We start from the raw sequence: 20,380 nt of genomic DNA on the forward strand, positions 1-20,380 counted from the left end.
TTCATTTTTCATAAACTTGTTGACTTGCTGACTGAAGTTCACAGAAGTTTAGTGATTTTGTGGGGGAGAAAAAGTGGAAATGGATGGATAGATGGATAGATAGATCACTCATGCATTCTTCACCCTCAGCAGGTAAAATTTGACTCTTGAGGGGACAAAAATAATCTTACTTTTTAATCCATAAATTCAGATATATGTACAGTGCCTGAACAGATATACAGTATATCTATGGTATTTCAAGTTTTACCAAAGGATAATTAGGAAAAGATATCTAAAAATGCTCCTTGGGAGGAGAAAATCTTTTAAAAGTTTAAAAAACAGAGAGAGAGAGAGAGATTGGGGCAGGATGTGACACACACACTCAGATGGTTGACTATGGATATTTATTTTGTTATTCTTTGAGAATACAGTAATTTTTTCCTTAGCTTTTTTTCTGTTTTAAATTAATTTATTTTATTTTTGGCTACGTTGGGTCTTCATTGCTGCACGTGGGCTTTCTCTAGTTGCATCGAGCGGGGGCTACTCTTCGTTGCGGTGCACGGGCTTCTCATTGCAGTGGCTTCTCTTGTTGCGGAGCACGGGCTGTAGGCACGCGGGCTCAGTAGCTGTGGCTCGCGGGCTCTAGAGCACAGGCTCACTAGTTGTGATGCACGGGCTTAGTTGCTCTGCAGCATGTAGGATCTTCCTGGACCAGGGCCTGAACCCCTGTCCCCTGCGCTGGCAGGCAGATTCTTAACCACTGCGCTACAAGGGAAGCCCTTTTCCTTAGCTTGGATGAAAGGTTGAGGATTAAACTCACCTTGTGCTTGAAGACAGGGAAACGAGTTTTTAGTTGCTATAAATTTATGCTCTGGTCTCAATGGATTACCAAGGTCTATTGTGAAAGAATAATAACAGTATTTGGTTTGAGAAGAGAATTACCTCTGAGGGAAGTAGGAAGGCAAAAGGAGGTCATAAGATGGAACGAAGAAATAAATGAAAAGCATTACTAAATGGGAGCCTCAGAAGCTCAAGAGCTGAATGGAGAAACTTTGCTCAAAATGGGAGATTTGCAGTCCATTAAGAGCCAAGTGGACCTAATCAAAGAGCACTGTAAGAGATGACATTCAGGAGGCCAGGAGCCAATTGGAGTCGCTTTTCCTGTTTGAAACACAGTATGTTTTATTTGTTTGACATTCTCTTCCTCTTTTCTTTACCTGGTGAAGTATTTCCTATTCTTCAAGAACCAGCTCAAATGTTCCTCCATGAAACATTCCCAGACCCTCACAGTGAACTCCAATTTCTGGTTAATATGTTACCACCCTGTAATATTCATTTAAAAGAGCATTTATCACATCTCATTACCATTGTTTATGCCCAAAGAGAGTGACCTTTTTAATATGTGAGCTGTTGGATTGTGTGTTGACTACTACATACGTTGCACGTAGGAGATGCGCTCTACCTGGTACCTGAGCAAGTTAAATCAGTTATGGGCAGTGGGAATTATGCTTAGTCCCAAACTCCCTACCTATCCATATGAGTCAGTTTAATTGAGAACTGTTAACTCCACAGTCTTAAAGAAAGAAAATTACCTGTATATTTTTTTGGATAATGCAGACAGCCCAGCAAATAGGGGCACCAACTCCCTACTCCTTCAGGGAGGACACTTACAGTCTGGAAATTCCCCTGCAGAATGAATATAGCTGGTGATAGATAAAACATCAATGCTTTCTCTTGGACTATGTACCACTGGATCCCTATTTTCAGTTGTATATTTAAAATGAAGAGCTTGGGAATTCAGTTGGATCTCAAAGCATCATCCTTATGACACTGTCTTATATAATGAAATTAGAGTTTATTTCCTTCTTGTTCCCACTACTCTTGTATGCTATAAGGACATGATTTTCATTGACTTATTTCTTCAAATGTTTTAGGTTACAGGTGGGGGATTAATTATCACTGGCTTTTTGACTGAAAGAGCATTTCTTGTGAAACATGGTTCTAATCTTTATGGACTCATTTGCCTAACTGAGCTTGGTGAAGCAAAATTCAGGACCAAAGGAATTAAAACTTTCTTGCAGTCAGAAATTCTTAGGAATAGAATATTATTATTTGCTTTCCCTCCACAAACTTGATATTTGTTCTATTTTCTTTACCCAAGAATGGAAAATCACAAATGAATTTAAAAAATTTTCCTAAATACGTAAATGTATACCCCAAATAGAAGATTCAGTATGAGAAAGGAAATAAGGAATTCAGGTTAATAATCACAGCTGGGGAAGAAGAGAAGGAAATAGAACCAAAGTTGAGTACAGGGGTGATCACAAATATATTTGTAAGTTTCTTCCTTTAATGAAGATCTGAGCAAATGTTAGTACTTATTAAAGGTAAGTGATTGGGTCACAGATGTACCCATATTACTATCGATTCTTGTCCATGTGTGAAATATTTAACCATAAAAAATAAAGTTTTCAATAAAATAAATTCCCTAGGCAGTGAACTGTGCCTGGTACTGATACTTGTCTATGCAATGGCCATTAAATCATCTTTCTACCTAACAGATCTCTAATTTTCTTCACCCTCCTTTGAGCAACCTCATCCTTTAGGTGGTCTGGGCCTCTCCCCATCTGTAAAAAATGAAACATCATCTTCTTGCTAATAATTGTTTCAGGCAAAGGAATGTAATGCAATTTGGGCCAGTGAGAGGGAAGGGGCACCAGAGGGAGTTCTGGAAACATTTTCTAGATTTGAAATAGAGTCACATGAAGTAAGTTCTCTTCCCTACTTCTGGGCTTTGCTGTCTACGTGGGATTCCTGGAACTGCTGCTGTCACCCTGATACCTGGGGAGCCCAGCCTTGAGTGGTAAGTGAACATGCAGAGAAAGGCAGAAAGATGGGGAATGGAGTAAGTTAGTTAATTACTGAATTAAATAATCATGTAACTCTTTACACTTTTTGTAATGTGAAATGACAAATATTCTTAAAGCTACTTTTTCATTGAGATGGCTAAAAACTTCCTGATTGATATATACTCGTTTGTTGACTTATTTTTCTATTGGATTGTCTACTTAGGATAAATTCTCAATAGTAATTACTTTTGATTGCTCTTGAAATATATTCAAAAATTCCTTTCCAATATAATAACTAAAATTCAACAATGTAGGAAAATGCAAAGACTATGAAAAATAATGACCATAATAATAATTTTGTGGGTAACAAGCCATGTTAAAACCTGTTGAGCGGGGCTTGCCTGGTGGTACAGTGGTTGAGAGTCCGCCTGCCGATGCGGGGGACATGGGTTCGTGCCCCGGTCCGGGAAGATCCCACATGCCGCGGAGCGGCTGGGCCGTGAGCCATGGCCGCTGAGCCTGCACATCCGGAGCCTGTGGTCCGCAATGGGAGAGGCCACAACAGTGAGGGGCCCGCGTACCGCAAAAAAAAAAAAAAAAAACATTCTCCTTCAAGAAATTTACTTTCTTTTAGGGGAAAAAGAATAAACAGTACTTCTCCCTCACTTTTCTGCAGGTTTTCTTATCTCTTTCATATATTCAGGTTACAGACAAGGAAATGTCATCTCTCTTTAATTCACACTACGCAAAGCCAGAAATAATAGTGTTTTCTGCTTGAATGCAAAGCAATCATTTATCTGCACATCCCTGAAAGGACTTAATTTGCTCAGCTAGTCAGTATTCTGCCTCTGTTAAAGGAACCCGGGCGCACTCTTGGACTTTTAACTCACGTTTCTCCCCCAGTTCACCCACACCCCACCTCTTGCAGCTTCCCCAAGTAAGACCTGGCTGCCAACCTCTCCCCTTCACCTTCTTTAGGTTAATTTTTCTGTGCTCTCGATACCACCAGTGCTTAGTCTCAAACTTAAGGACTCACATTTGCCTAAAATAAATAATAAGCAGAGGGAACAGGCAACCAGCTTGCTTGCCACCTTTTCTGAGAGCATGACATAATGCTGTGCTATTCAGCAAGTGCTACAACTGGCTGACAGACATTTAAAGAATCTCAGTGGTGAGAGATGAGGAATGTCCCAGCTAGGCCTGGCAGCAGAATCCAAACTCACACACAAGAAGCTTTTTAAAGGCACAGTGGGAAGAATTTTTAATGTTTCCATTCACAGGGGGATTTAACAGCACATTGACAAACCACCTAGACATTTTGCTGTGCTCAGAGCTAAAATGTGTCTTTTCTTTTTCTTGTAGCCTTATGCTATTCTGCACAGCTCTGAACAGGATCAATACTATTAAACCTCCACTTGTTCTATTGGCATTTCTTAATTTCTAGCCTGATTAAAAAGAGACAGAAAGAAAGAATTAAGAATTTGAAGTAGCACACTTAAATAAAGTTCTATTATCTAAGAGTGATTGGCAGATACTATCTATTTATAGTTTGGGAGTCTATAAAATTATTCTGTAAAGGTCTTCTCCAAATTAATGCAATATATTAGGTAAATAAAAAACATTGTGTTTTAGGACTGAGGGAGATAATGAAGAAACACTCAAGAAGGTGACCAATTAAGACAACGTATTACATACATATGTTATGTGCATATAAACATGCATATGTGTATATATGTACCACAAACAAATGTACGTGTTACTATGCATATGTAAACACCATATGGATGTGAAATTACATACCATTCCCATTTATCTCACTTCTGTGTCTCAGACTCTTCTGTAAAATAGAATTGGCAAGTCTCCAGTGTTTCTTTATAACTTTATAATGAATCTCCAAGCTTTGAAGATTTTAAGTTCCACAGACATTCAAGGGAAGAAGCTGATATGGGCTGGCATAGTTACAAAAATCTTTATGGAGGAAGAACTCAAACAGAATATTGAAGGGTAAATAGAATGTGTTAGTGACAGTAGAATAGGTGGAAGTAGACTTTTATGAGATTAAGCTTTCAGAAATGTTATCTATCCAGTAGTGACAAATATATAATTAAAACTTTCAGTGGTTAATGGAGTTGGGAGAGCAAGTGACCAAGCCCTGGTAAAGAAGGGGACCTGCTCTCCTCCCTTTGTCACAGAAAGTAAGGCATATCAGGATTTCCTTGAGATAGGATCCTAAATCCTAAATTGTTCCAAGGAATAAGTTATAACCACAAATTTGTGCACCAGGTAGAGATACCTGGCAAATGAGAATTATTTTTCAGCGGATGCTTTGGCTCTGGGTCAGGGAATTAGGCTTGGTAAGAGTTCACCAGGTTTTGTATCCAAGAGTTGCTCTAGGAACTTCAGGGATCATGAAGACAACTCCTTTCCCCCCACCCCAGCTTTATATCACTTTTATATCACTGATATATAACATTGTGTGAGTTTAAGGTGTACAACATGTCAGTTTGATTCACTTATATATCACAAAATGGTTACCACCATAGTGTTAGCTAACATCTCCAGCATGTGACATGATTACCATATCTCTTTTTTTGTGGGAAGAATATTTAAGGTGCACTCTCCGAGCAGCTTTCAAGTATATAACACAGTATTATTAACTACAATTGCCATGCTGTACATTAGATCCCCAGAACTTATTTGTCTTATAACTGGAAGTTTGTACCCTTTCCCCAACATCTCCCCCACACACACCCCTAGCCCCTGGTAACCACCATTCTACTTGATGTTTTTGAAGTAGTCTTTATTGGATGTCAAATTCAATGAATCTCTGTAGTAAGTAGTTGCTCTCTTTGTTCTATGTTTCATCAAATCATCTCAGTTCAGAACCGTGTGAAGATTTACCTTAGAAGAAATAATCAGGAAAAAAAAGATTGGTGGTCATTGGATATATAACCTAAGAATAATCTTCATGATACATTTTTAAGCGAAAAAGAGCAGGTTACAGAAGACAGAGTACTTTATGATTGTGCATAGACACAGTATATCCCACAAACTACCAATGTGAACTTGAAATTTATCTTTGGTAAGATTACAGAGGGAAAGTTAGTAACAGTATAGCATAAGGTTTCCCAGAAGTAGGAAATGGTGATAATGTAGAGCCAATATGGGATGAATTCATTGTACCAGCTAAATATATACTGTTTTCTTAAAATTATTAATTTTGTAGATATGGAGTTTTACAAACAATTATCAGAAACAAAATAGAAACATACAAAGAATATTGGGTCTAATTAGGAATCTGGGTTGTATGAGCATTTGGGCTATTAACCGAGCAGGTGTTATGTCTGGAAGCAAAACCTTGGGCCAGACTTTAGGCCCAAACAATATCGAATGATCAAAGATGTTCTAGCCAGAAAATAAAAATAGGTCTGATTGAAATGAATAAATGTATTCCTAGAGAAAAATGCAAGAGTAGAGGTTAAGGCTAATGGGAGCAGAGTAGAGGTAAAGAAGTGAGGCTGGCCAAGCACAGGGCTGCTGAAAGAATTCTTCCAGAAAACCTGTCATTGCTTCTGCTCTTTCCTGAATATTCAATGTGCAAATAGTTTAAAAGCTCTGACCATGGCTGCTGGCAAAGCAATGATATAATCTATCCAAAATTTAATAAGCATTTCATGCTATACTTGAGACAAGATGGAGAAGTAAGGGCTGCATGAAAATTCATATAGATGAATCCATAATTAACTGAGTGAACATATCCAGGAAGTGACTACAGAATCTTCACATCAACTTGAAGGAAGCTTCCCTAGCGGGACACCTAGTGATCTATGCGTGCTTCTTCCCCTTTTAACATTTTTAGTAACAACTTGAATGGAGCTATTAGAACTGAGGAACTAAAATACAAAAGTGAACTATAGTGACAGGCAAAATGAAATATGTTTAAGATATTACAGAAATATTTAAGATTCTATACTAGGAGAAATCAGGAAGATCTAAATGGCAGAAGGTATGTGTTATATTCATAGACTACAATATTCAATTTCATGAAGATAACATTTCTATCTAAACTCATGTATAGACTCAATATAATCCCAATCAAAATGCCAGAAAAATGTCTTTTTTTCTGGTGTTTTTTTCTAGAAATGAAAGTGTTTCTAAAATATGTGTGGAAATGCAAAGTAGCAAAATAACATAAATAATTCTGATATAACATATAAAATAGGACTTCCCTGGCGATCCAGTGGTTAAGACTCTGTGCTTCCACTTCAGGGGGTGTGGGTTCGATCCCTGGATGGGGTATTAAGATCCCACATGCTGCACAGCCAAAACATTTTAAAAAATACAATAAAATGGCTCACATCAAAATATAACTTATAACAAGCCTTATACTAAACTTAATATAACACAAGCATTATCTGTACTAAAAACAAGACTTACACACACACACACACACACACACACACACACACACACATCTATTAATAAAATAACTGTAAAATGGGGAGGCGGGAGAGACAGATGATATTTCCCCACATGGTGCTGGTTCAGTTGAATATCCATGTTTTTAAAATACATGAATATTGACCACTACCTCACACCATACCCAAAACTCAACTCCAGAAGAACTGTAAATCTAAAAGCAAACAGTAAAACAATAAGAAAAAATGCTTCTAGAAAACAGCATAGAAGAAAAGTTCACGTCCTTGGAATAGTCAGTTTTCTTAAGCAGATTTCTTAAATACTAACCATAAAATATTAATAAATTAGTCTTTGTTAAAATTAAAATCTGTGGTTCATCAAAAGATATTATTAAGGGTGAGAAAAATCAATTGAAAGACTGGAAAAATATTTGCAATACACGTGTACTAGTTGTATTGAAATATAGAAAACTCCTGCAAATGAATAACTAAAGGACATAAAACTCATTTACGAAATGGACAAAACACTAAACAGTCACTTTAGAAAACAGGATATACAGCTGCCCAGTAAGTACATGGAAACGTCTTCAAATCTGTAGTTATTAGGAAAGTGCAAATTAAAGCCACAATAAGCTACCACAACCTGCCCACTAGAATGGCTTAGATAAAAAAAAAAAAAAAAAAAAGGAAAAGAACACCAACTCTTAACAGGGATATAAAGTAAGTAGAGTTCTCATACACTTTTTCTGTGAACGTAAATGGATACAACCATCTTGAATATCTTTAATGTGTTTGCTAAAACTGAATATGTTATGCCCCAAGACTTAGTCATTCTAATCTTAATGCATAAACTCAATACAATGAGTGCATCTATGCACCAAAAGTTACGTATGAGAATATGAATAGCAGCTACATTCATGATACCCAAACTTGGAGAACAAATTGTGAAATATTCACTCAATGAAATATTATACATAAATGTAAAACAAAGAATTGCTGCATGCAAAGGCAAGTAGACATAATACTGAGAAAATGAAACTAGACATAAGGAAGTACATATTATATAACTCATCTATATAAACTTCAAGCACTAGCAAATCTAATCTGATGGTAGAAGCCAGTATAGTGCTTCTATGGGGGTGGTATTAAGTGGGAGGGGCCATACGGGAGGCATCTAGGTATAGGTAATGTTATAAATCTTAGGTTAAATGGTGGTGACATGAAAGTATACAGCTCTAAAAATTCATCCAGTTGTAACACTTAAGATTTATGCATTTTATTATTTGTATGTTATACTTCAATATAAGAAAACTAAGAAAAATATTTTTAAAGCATTAAAAAATTGAATCCATGTATATATAGAAATGTAGGAGCTTAACCAAGAGAGCTTTATGCTTCAATGCAAGGTTGGCTTGTTTTGAAAATCCATCAATGTTATTCACTACATTAACAGATGAAAAGGAGAAAATATAATCTCAGTATATATGGAAAAATGATTTGATATACCTCAAACCTATTCATGATTTAAAAAGACAAACATGAAGCTAGGAATGGATGAGAACTTTCTTAACTGCTTAATTTATAGAGTGTATTCATTTCTTAAAAAACTGCAGCAAACATCATATGTAATCACAAAATAGAAAGTTCTTCCCCTGAAACTGGAAACAAAACAAAGATTTTGTTATCAGCACTTCTATTCAATAGTGTATCGTACATCCTGGCTAGCACAGAAAACACAAGGAAAAAAAAAAAGTATACTGATTGGAAGAGAAAAAGTAAAACTGAGAATAATCATAGACAACAGATTGTAGGTGCTTTTAAGTTTTCTATTTATACAGAAAAAAATTAGAATTACAAAATTATGAATAGTAATGCATAAAATAAATGATATTTTTCTATAGCCACAACCAGAAAACTTTGTAAACTACCATTTAAAATAACATCAAAAAACTTCGCATAACTATGAATGAATAAATATTTTTTGAAATGAGTAAAAATGCTTCACACAGAAAACTGCAAAAAATACTACAAGAATTTTTTTTTTAAAGTTAATAAAGGAATAGTCTATGTTCAGGATTGTAAAGGTGTCATTTCTCTCAAAATGTTTTATATGTTTGTTGCTAACCCAATCAATATTCCAGTGGAGGTTTTTTGAAGTTGGCAAATTGAGTCAAAGTTTATGTAAAAATCCAAAGGGGCAAGTATATTTAAGATTATCTCAAAGAATAAATGTGAAAGAATTATATTCCCAGTTGTTAAGTCTTATAAAACTCACGATGAATTTGAGTATGTAGTATTTATGTAAGTGTAGACAAAAATACAATGGAACTAAAGAGAGTCCAGAAACGGACTCACCCATATATGAATACTTAGTTTATAAAAATGACACTGAAGGGGCCTCCCTGGTGGCACAGTGGTTGAAAGTCTGCCTGCCGATGCAGGGGACACGGGTTCGTGCCCCGGTCCGGGAAGATCCCACATACCACGGAGCGGCTGGGCCCGTGAGCCATGGCCGCTGAGCCTGCGCGTCCGGAGCCTGTGCTCTGCAATGGGAGAGGCCACAACAGTGAGAGGCCCGCGTACCGCAAAAAAAAAAAAAAAAAAAAAAAAGTAGCGTTAATGTAGTTGTACAGCCTAATAATATTCCATAGAAAGCCAACATAACCAAAATCTCTGCAGACTATGGTGTGACCAAAAATGGGAATTAATGTACCCATTAGGCAAGACTGTGAATGTGTATTTCTTTCCACATAAACATGCACTGTTTTTGATCTTCTTTACTGATGGGGATTGAGAATAATGCATTCCCCAGACCAGTAATCACAGACCAAATGACAAATATTTTGTAGATCCCTTTCAGTAAAAACACCACATCTACCGGAGCAGTCACACTTGAGACTGAGGTTACTCAACGTTTTTGGTAGTTTACAATGATCTGCCACAATTTATCTGGTTTTCATAGGAGCGAAACAGGTAAATTGAATAGGGAATAATGAGGACTCCAAAATCTGTGTCCTTTAAGTCTTTGTTTGTAGAACTAACCTCTTCAGTTATTCCCAGGATATATTGCTTCTGCTTTACTATATTGGATAGAAACCAAGGGGGAGGGAGCAGTTTTAGAGACTTTCACCTGACCCCTTCTACTATAATGGTTTTTACTAAACAGGTCAAAAAACCTAAAGCAAGTGAGGGAGCAATCTGTACAGAATTTGGGGACAAAGCACTCCCAGGTACCTCAAAATAAAGACCTTGACTTTTGAATATGTTTGGAGTGTTTAAGAAATGCAAAGGGTCCGGTTTGTCTGAGTGAGCAAGGGGAGGGTGATAGTGAAGACTGAAGATTTTATTACACATCTCACAGAAACTGATAGGTTATGCAGATTAAAGAACTCATTAAGAAAGGTAAAGATTAGAAAAACAATAAACTTGAGCTATTATTCACATATATTCTCTTATATTGAACAATTGGTGAATACACATTAATTTAAGGCAAATATAGAACATTCATGCAAGCTGATGACCATAAAGCAAACTTGCTTTATTATAAAACTATCATGGAGCTCACATTCTATGAAATTAAGTTAGAAATATAAACATTGAAGACAAATTCATCAACCAAAAAAGTACAGTTGGAACTTTAAAAAAAATGTTAAGTAACTAATGAATCAATTAATATATCATTAAGATTAAAGAGTGCTTAGAAGTGAATGGTAATTAAAAGGCTATATAGTGAAACCCATGAGAAACAATTAAAGCAGTAATGTAAAGGAAAAATGTAAGTTTTAAATCATTAGATTTTGGGGAAAAAAGGCTAAATATTAATGAGTTATGTATTGAAGATAAATAAACTGAAAAAAGAACAGTAGAATAAACCCCAATGTCATAAAGGTAAGAAGAGAAAGTAATGAATTAAAGAACTAATCTACACTTAAGAAGATAAACAAGTCAAGAGTGATTTCTTGAGAAAAACTAATCAATTGACAAATCTGAAAATATACATAAAGAAAAAATCAGATCTGGCAATTAGTTTGTTACATTGTCTCTGATCAAGGAGTAAGTCCTCAAAGCAAAAATAGTTAGCTTCAAGAACTGTGTACACAAAAGCATTCTCCATATTCTAATTGTTCATCCTTTTATGGACATTAACTGGGTCTCTTAAACATACACATTAAATTTTTCTAATGGGCTGATTCATTATTAATAAACAAACCAGAAATGTGCATAAAAATATGCAAAACACCTATCAGTTTACAAATTTAGATCTAAATTTTCAGCAATTGAACATGTATACAAAGTGTAAATGTATAACTTACAACCAATAGAAAAATTTAGAAGACAAAATTCCTTAAACAACAGCTCATTTTTTTTTAATCCTATTCAATTTTAGACAATCTTGGGAGAGCATCTAATTGCTTTTTTCAGACCAAGAATAAAACTTGCAGTCTTGTTTAACACATTTACTGTTATTCAAGTTCAAAATTGCAAGCCCCATTGTCCATAAAAAAAGCATACTTCCTTCACCAGTAAAATTTCATTGTCTATTATTTGGGATAGGAAGCAGTTTACACTAAAATTTTAAATTAAATAAACAGTGAATTTATCATGTCTCAATATATAAACCAAATCTTTCTCATGTATTGCTCTCCAGATACAGCAATGGCACTGATAATAACTCCTTATATTTCTCTTGCACAGTAGAGTTCATAAAACATTTTACAAACCTTGTTTCATAAAACTCATCTAGTCCAATGTATTTAATTTAATCATCATCAAGGGGAAAGAAAATATTAGGAATTCTGTTAAAATCTTACTATGGTCCCCACCTAGGCCACCCTCATGATGGATAAGGTCCATCAAAATAAGTAGCCAAATCTCAAGTCTCCCCCATTTCTCACTTTATATCCAGAAATTCCTCTTTTCTCTTTTCCCCTTCTCTCAGGGTTCTTTATTTGTGGACTCTAATCATCATTCTATTCTCCCCCCTTTTCTTTCCCTCTCATTTGTGCACTGCCCCCAGGGCTTGGAGGTACTCCAAGCACAGTGAAACCATGAAGAGCTCACCACCATCATCCCAGTTTAACACTCTTATTCACCACCACTGCCATCCCCTCCCCTACTCCCCTTCTCCCTCTCTTCTCATTTTCTAACTCCCCTCCCCTCCCTCCTTTCTGCTCACTATTCAGATTTAGTTCTAAGACAAAATAAACCTTGGCATTGGTCATCAGCAACCCTTCTTTCCCTGTCCTCCCTGCTTTACCACCGTTTCTCCTCTACCCCAACCTTTCCCAGTGCTTAGAGGCTTGTGAGAGGAGATTAAACTAATCCCATCCACCGACAAGCTCACTAAGCAGTTCCTGAGTAAAGTCCAAAATTCCTGCCAAGCAATAGAGCTGGGGGAAAAATTAATGTAACAATCAGCACATTACAGCGATAGTTTTTCCGTGAAAATTCTTTCTCATTTAATAATCCCATATAAAGTCAGGAAAAAATATGAAGCATGGAGGGGAATATAGGGACAATTAATTTTTTTTCTTATTAAACATAAATTAAGCAACTAAGTATGTTGGCACCATGGTACTTTTTTTTTTAAGTAATTTAACCTACCTTTTTCTTCACAAAATGGGAATGAGTGTGTAAATAGCCAACATTTAAGTGGTTTTGGATTGGTTCATTTGCTAATTAATACTTAAGAAAGTAGAATTAGAAAGACTGGGCAGGAGTAAGGCAATTTCAGAGCGTGGTGCCCGCAGCATATTGATGCCTCTGTTCCTGGCTCCAGTCCTGAGAGACAAGGAAAGCCACAGTCATCCCTCCATCTTTAAAAGGAGATAGGCCACTCCTACTACCTTCTTCCAATACCTTGGTTCGCTCACCCAGTATACATAGGTTTCTCTAGAATACAAGCCTAAAAATATAATCTGATAGGTAATATTTCAATCAGCATCTTGAATACCTGCAGATTTCACAGCATTTTTACTTGTTTTCAAGGAACTAATTTGAAATAAATTTGCGTCTCAAAAGCTGAGGTAGGCAGAGGCAGTCATTGCCAGTGTCTGTGTAGGGGGTAAGAAATTTCTATTCAAGCAAGGGTGAATGCAATTGGTAATGTTTAAAAAAAAAAAAAGTGGGAGGAGTTCAAGGGGAAAGTTTAGCCTCAAGGGTAAATCTATGATTTATATTCTTGGCATTCATTATGCCAAAGAATTCCATGTTTAAACGAAATGGAAAGGGTTTTTGAAAAAATAAAAGAAATAAACAAAAAGAGCTCTAAAGACACAACTGAAAGGCTGAAACCACATTGAGGGCAACAACCAAGAGAAGTGTTAAACATTATCTTCTAGAACAAGGAAAGTCCTAACCAACTCCTCTAGTATTTAAGAAAAGGTACTTCTAAATGAGTCCCCCAAAAGTGAATTGTATTCAGAAAGGCATTTAAACCACAGTTATGCAATGTCAGACTCCCCAAAGCAATAGATCTTTTCCAAATACCTTCATGGTTTCCTGAGAAACTTTAGAAAGAAAGAAAGCACTGAATTTGGTATTCACTTTATTTTTTATATATATATATATATATATATATGTATATATGTGTATATATAAAATAATAATATATTATGTATATAAAATAAAGTGAAATATATATATATATATATATATATACACACAATAACAGCCATTGTGAATTCTTGATGCCTTTTGGCTATTGATAGGAACCAAAAAAAAAAAAAAACCTTCATCATTTCACCAAGTGTTTACTGGACACTTATTCTTGGAAAATCACTATGTTTGACAAAAGGTTCCTGAATCCAAGAAGTACGGCTTTGGAAATATTTTTGTATTATAATTGTTTTTATAGTTACCTTTCTTAAGTTTAAATATATACATATTAACTCCTACTTCAAATTGAGATTGTATAGGGGTAAATGATACCATACTACATGGATAATTTCAGGCATATTTCATGTGATAAACACATGGGAGAAACAATCTATTCTGTATTTCCTTGTGTAATATTTTCATTAATATTCCAGAAATTTGAACTATTATCAACCACATAAATTTGCCTAAAACAATACAATACAATATGTTTTCTTTCACATGCTGTGCCGTCATTGATTCTCACACTTTCTGGAGTAGGAAGAGCATGTAATAATTGCTGATGAGAACAGTGATGGACACAATGTTTCTTTTTCTATGATATGATAACAACCTACTGAGTAGGGGCTCAAAATTAGATTGTCTTACTTCTGTCTCAGCTTCTTAATAGATAGAGCTGGCTGTAATGATAACTCATTCTTAGCAGACTGTGTCAGCAGCTTCACTTTGCATGCTACCCAAGAAGGAATAAGAGAGATATCAGGGAAATGCATGCACTCACTTGTATCCTTTATTTCCAATTAATGCTGCTGGTTTAATCACCCTCCCTCCCTCCTTTCCTTTCATTCACAAATATTTATTTTGAACTTAAAAAATGAGTCACACTGGAGATACAGCAATGAACACAACAAAGTTCCTCCCTAATAGAATGTATAAAATTGGACAATAAGGCAATAAACTTATAAATGTATAATGTAGTAGTGACAAATATTATGGATATAAATTAACAGAAAGGAATAAGGGAGTGCTAGGATGATGCCATGTTAGAGTGGTTAGGAAATGCCCCTCTGCTCAGGTAACATTTGAGCAGAGATTCAATGGAAGTGAGGGAAGGAGTCATGCTTGTCCAGAGCAGATATCTGGACAAGACAATTTTAGATGGATGGAATAGCAAGTACGTGCCAAGGAAGACGAGGAGGCTAGCGTGACTGCAGAGGGGACTTAGAGGCAGAGCAGGGGCGTGCGGGAGGTGACAGGGCTCAAGTGCAGAAGGACAGCGGAGGGAAAGATCATAAATGGCTCCTCAAATGAGATGAGGAGCCACTGGAGGTTTGTGAAAAAAGGAGAGACATGATTTGATTTCTACTTTTCACAGATCACTAGGGCTGCTGGCTAGAAAATAGCGTAAAGGGCAAGTTGGAAGCCTATCAAATGGTTACTGTAATACAAAGCACAGATGAGAGATAATGGTGACTTGAACCAGGACAGTCGTGGTAGAGATGGAGAGAAGTGGTTTGATTTTGGATATATATTAAGTTAAATTATTTGAAATTGATGTTTTTAGAGGTAAAAAATGGTCCAGATTGGCAATTTTATACGGGTATACGTAATATTTGAAGGTAATGCCAAAGGTATCTTGCTATGAATCAGAACTACTGTGTGTGGAAAAAAAAAAAGTACATCGAAGCTAATTGCAAGGTTTTTTGAGCTGAACTCAAATAGAAGAATCCTTAACTAAGATGGGGAGGACTGCCAGAGGGTAAGTTTTAGAGGCCAATCAGTATCTTCTCTTTAATATGTTAAGTTTAAGATGCTTATTAGTCATTCAAGTAAAGATATCAAGGGCTTCCCTGGTGGCGCAGTGGTTGAGAGTCCGCCTGCCGATGCAGGGGACACGGGTTCGTGCCCCGATCTGGGAAGATCCCACATGCCGCGGAGCGGCTGGGCCCGTGAGCCATGGCCGCTGAGCCTGCGCGTCCAGAGCCTGTGCTCTGCAACAGGAGAGGCCACAACAGTGAGAGGCCCGAGTACTGCAAAAAAAAAAAAAAAAACCACAAATATCAAGTAAGCAGCTGGATGTGTTTTGGAGCTTGGCAAAAGGTTCAAATTGGAGATACAAACTAAAGAGTAGCCCCTATGAAGAGTCATCTCAAAGCCATATGTCTTAGTCCATTTGGGTTGCTATAACAGAATATCATAGCCTGGGTGGATTATAACAACAGAAACTTATTTCTCACTGTTCTGGAGGCTGGAAAGTGTAAGATCAAGCAAGGTCCTGCCAGATTTGGTGGCTGTGAGGGCTTACTTCCTGGTTCATAGTTGGCTGTCTTCTTGCTGTGTCTTCACATGGTTCAAGGGGGAAGGGAGCTCTGTGGGAATTCTTTTAAATGGGGATGAATCTCATTTATGAGGGTTCTACTCTCATGACCTGATCACCTTCCAAAAGCACCACCTGCCAATACCATTAGGATTAGGTTTCAACATGTGAAGTTGGGTGGAGGGGGACACAAATATCCAGTGTATAGCATTCCACCTCTTGCTTTCCCAAATTCACATCCTTCTCACAGGCAAAATACATTCATTCCACTGAATAGCCCCAAACATCTTAACTTGTCCCAGCATCAACTTTAAAGTCTAAATCCAAAGTCTCCTCTTGCTTTCCCAAATTCACATCCTTCTCACAGGCAAAATACATTCATTCCACTGAATAGCCCCAAACATCTTAACTTGTCCCAGCATCAACTTTAAAGTCTAAATCCAAAGTCTCATCTATGTATCTAGATCAGATATGGGAGAGACTCAAGGTACAATTCATCCTGAGACGAATTCCCCTCCAGTTGTGAACCTGTAAAAACAAACAAATTATGTTGTTTTAAAAAATACAATGGTGGAACATGTATAGAATAGACATTCCCATCCCACAAGGGAAAAAGGAGAAAGGAGTGACAGGTCCCAAGTAAGTCCAAAACCTAGCAGGGCAAATTTCATTAGACCTTAAGGCTGGAGATAATTCTCTTTCGCCTGGATGTTCACTGGGAAGGCTCTTTAGTAGGCTCTCAGCCAGGCCTGCCCTTAGTGTTCTCCCCAGGTTGGGTTGCAAGGCTCCTAGCAGCTCTCCTTTGAAATCTAGGGAGAGGCAGCCATGTCTCTGGGCCCTTACCCGCAGAGCACCAGTAGAGAGGTATTGTGGGGATGCTGCCAAAGTTTGTTGCCTGCACCCTCCAGCAGGCAATCACTCCAGTCAACCCAGGTGTCTCTCTAGGGCCCACCTGAACTATACTTAGCTCCTGGGGTAGCTGAGGAACTCCATGGATAATGGCATGGGCACTGGAGTGTGAGAAGCAGAGCCTGTGATGTAAGGCTAGACAGCCTGGGATGAAATCACCTACACACCTAGTGTACATAGTGAAGATTAGCATTGTGACAAATAAGTTACAGGACTCTGAATTCCAATCCATCTGTGCCACGTACTATGTCTCTGTGCTTAGAAATGTCATTTAATATAGTCTCATGCCTCAGTTTCCACATCTGTAAGATGGGGATAATGATATTAGTGTTCACATCATAATGTTGGTGTGAGACTTAAAAGAGTTAATGCATTTAAAGTACTTAGAACAGTGCCTGGCATACAGTAAGTGCTATATTAAGTATTAGTTATTCTTTCCCCATCTTCTAACAGTTGGAGAAGGTTGTGTTGGGAGGTTTAAAGCCAATGCTAAGTTAAAGTGAAAACCTATAAGCAATCTCACCTTCGATGCTAACATATTAGCATTTCTTCAGGGGAAAAATCATGATTCTCAGTTCATCTTCATAGTTCTTACAATCAGAAGAATCAATAGCAATATGATAGATTTGTATCTAAGCTTTGGGAGCTGTGTTTGTCTATTTTACAGTAAAGCTAGGAGATAACTTATCATGGAATGTTCACCAGATGCCAATTTAAGCTGGAAACTCATTTACCCTTCCGAAGATGAAGTAATTAACATTTATTAAGCTTCTGCTATATACAAGAAATTGTAGTAAAGAGGCAGTGTTAAGAACACAAATAGCAATTCCACTCTAGCAGTACTGAGAAAGAGTTTTGGAGTTGGGCAGAATTGTAGCTGAGTTCTGTCACCACTGTTTGCTTTGGGGAAAGACTACTCAACATGCCTGAGCCTCAGATTCTTCATCTGTAAAATAGAAATAATAATGATCTAACTCATAATGTAGTTGCTTTATTAAATAAAGTTTGCCTTTAATTGGTTGGGAAAGAAAACCCAACAAAGATAAAATACTTCAAAGACAACTTGTAATAAATACAATGATTAATGAAGACCAAAAAATGTGTACCACAGGAGTACAGAAGAGAAAGAAACCTTTTTCCAGAAAGGTTTCAAAGAGAAGGTGGCCTTCATTTAGCAAATAAACATGAGAATGTGTATTTCATTGTATCAGAGACAGTGACAACAATGAGGGAGAACTCACAGAATGTATAATGGTAAAATATGTATTTTGACCAGAGTGAAAAATACTTGAGGGTGAGAGGATAAGGAGAAATAATACGGGAAACTGGTTGATTGGAAATAAATTTAAAGGGTATTGATAATTCTGATGAAGATTTTGAACTTCATACCTATATTAGAGTTCTCCAAAGGAACAGTACCAGTAGGAGGTATATATATACAGAAAGAGAGAGAGAGAGAGAGAGAGAGAGAGAGAGAGAGAGATTTACTCTAAAGAATTGTCTCATGGAAAACAATATGAAGGCTGGCGAGTCCCATCTGCAGGATGACTGGGCAAGCTGGAGATCCAGGAGAGACAATGGTGTAGTTCCAGTCTGAGCCCCAAAGCTCAGAGAACCAAGAAGTTCTATGCAGTGTAGTTCTAGTTCAAAGGCTGGCAGACTCAAGACCCAGGAAGAGTCAAAGTTTCACTTTGAATCTGAAAGCAGGAAAAAGTCAATGACCCACTTTTAAGATAGTCAAGGTAGAAGGAATGCTCTCTTGCTGGGGGTGGGGTGATGGGTCAGCTTTGTTGTTCTTCAGGCTTTTACCTGATTGGTTGAAGGAGGACAATCTGCTTTACTCAGTCTACTGATTTGAATGCCAATCTCATCCAAAGATACTCTCACAGAAACACCTAGAATGATATTTGACCAAATATCTATGTAACCCCATGACCCAGTTAAATTGACATAGAAAATGAGCCATCACAATACCTTTGTCATTTAGAAGTCATTGAAAGCTTGGAAGCAGGGAAGTACATCATGAAGAAAACAATGCATTAGGAAGAAAATCATGAATGGATTTCTGTGTAGTGAGGTAGAGGGAGAAAATACTATGTAGAAGCCTAAAATGAGGTAATAATAACATCAATCCACATGGAAAGAGGAAAAGATTAGAAAGAAAGTGGAAAGAAAAAGTATGTTGTGCCATTTGCTTATATATATATATAAAGCCATATATATATGGCTTTGACATTCCATGAGTCTCCAGGTTTCTAGTCTGTGCTGTGATCCAATAAATTCCTATGATTAGAGACAACAGGCAAGGAATCCACATAAAGAATATACTTTCCGTGGGCTTCCCTGGTGGCGCAGTGGTTGAGAGTCTGCCTGCCAATGCAGGGGGCATGGGTTCGTGCCCCGGTCCAGGAAGATCCCACATGCCGCAGAGCGGCTGGGCCCGTGAGCCATGGCCGCTGAGCCTGCGCGTCCGGAGCCTGTGCTCCACAACGGGAGAGGCCACAACAGTGAGAGGCCCGCGTACCACAAAAAAAAAAAAAAAAAAAAAAAAAGAATATACTTTCCACAGTTAATTTTAGTTGACTATCCAACAGCCATTTCCCCTATTTTTTTGGTTGAAAGAACTTATTCATTTAATAAATATTGACTGCCTCTGTGGACAGTGTTCAGGTGTCCAGAGGCCAGGTAAAGAGCCACCTGGAAACTGGACCCCTCTCCAGCCCCAGGGTATTGATTTTAATTAGTCTCAGTCAGTCCTGGTAATTCCATTCTTCTTGACATTTAATGGTTGAGAAACAGATATAAGATGCAATTTTAGCCAATGAAATGTGAGAGGTAATTTTCCAGGAGTGTTTTGGTAAGGTTTTTAATCTTTTTTTCAGGCTTAAATGATGCAAAGTAGGGCTAACCAGAGGGGGAATTTAATTAATTTAACTATATTAAAATTATGAACTTCTATTATTAATAATGTTCATAAGATACCATTAAAAGATGGGAAAAATAGTCCACAGAAATGGAGAAGACATTTAAAATTATATCTTAAGCAAATGGCAAATTTCAGAGTATACAAAGAAGTCCTACTGATTAAAAGGAAAAGACAACCCAGCAGAAAAAAAAAAAGACAAAAGTTTTGAATGCACACTTCACAACATGATATAGATATAATTACAAAACAATAGAAATATGTCTCCATATAAAACAATCAACAAAATATTTGTATGTACAAAATTTGTATATATAAAATCTTTTATATACATATAGTATCTATAGAAACTTTATAAAATCTACATATATGTATATATGTGAAATAT

The sequence above is a fragment of the Lagenorhynchus albirostris genome, chromosome 5 (genome assembly GCF_949774975.1).
Source record: "Lagenorhynchus albirostris chromosome 5, mLagAlb1.1, whole genome shotgun sequence".
Classification (NCBI taxonomy): domain Eukaryota; kingdom Metazoa; phylum Chordata; class Mammalia; order Artiodactyla; family Delphinidae; genus Lagenorhynchus; species Lagenorhynchus albirostris.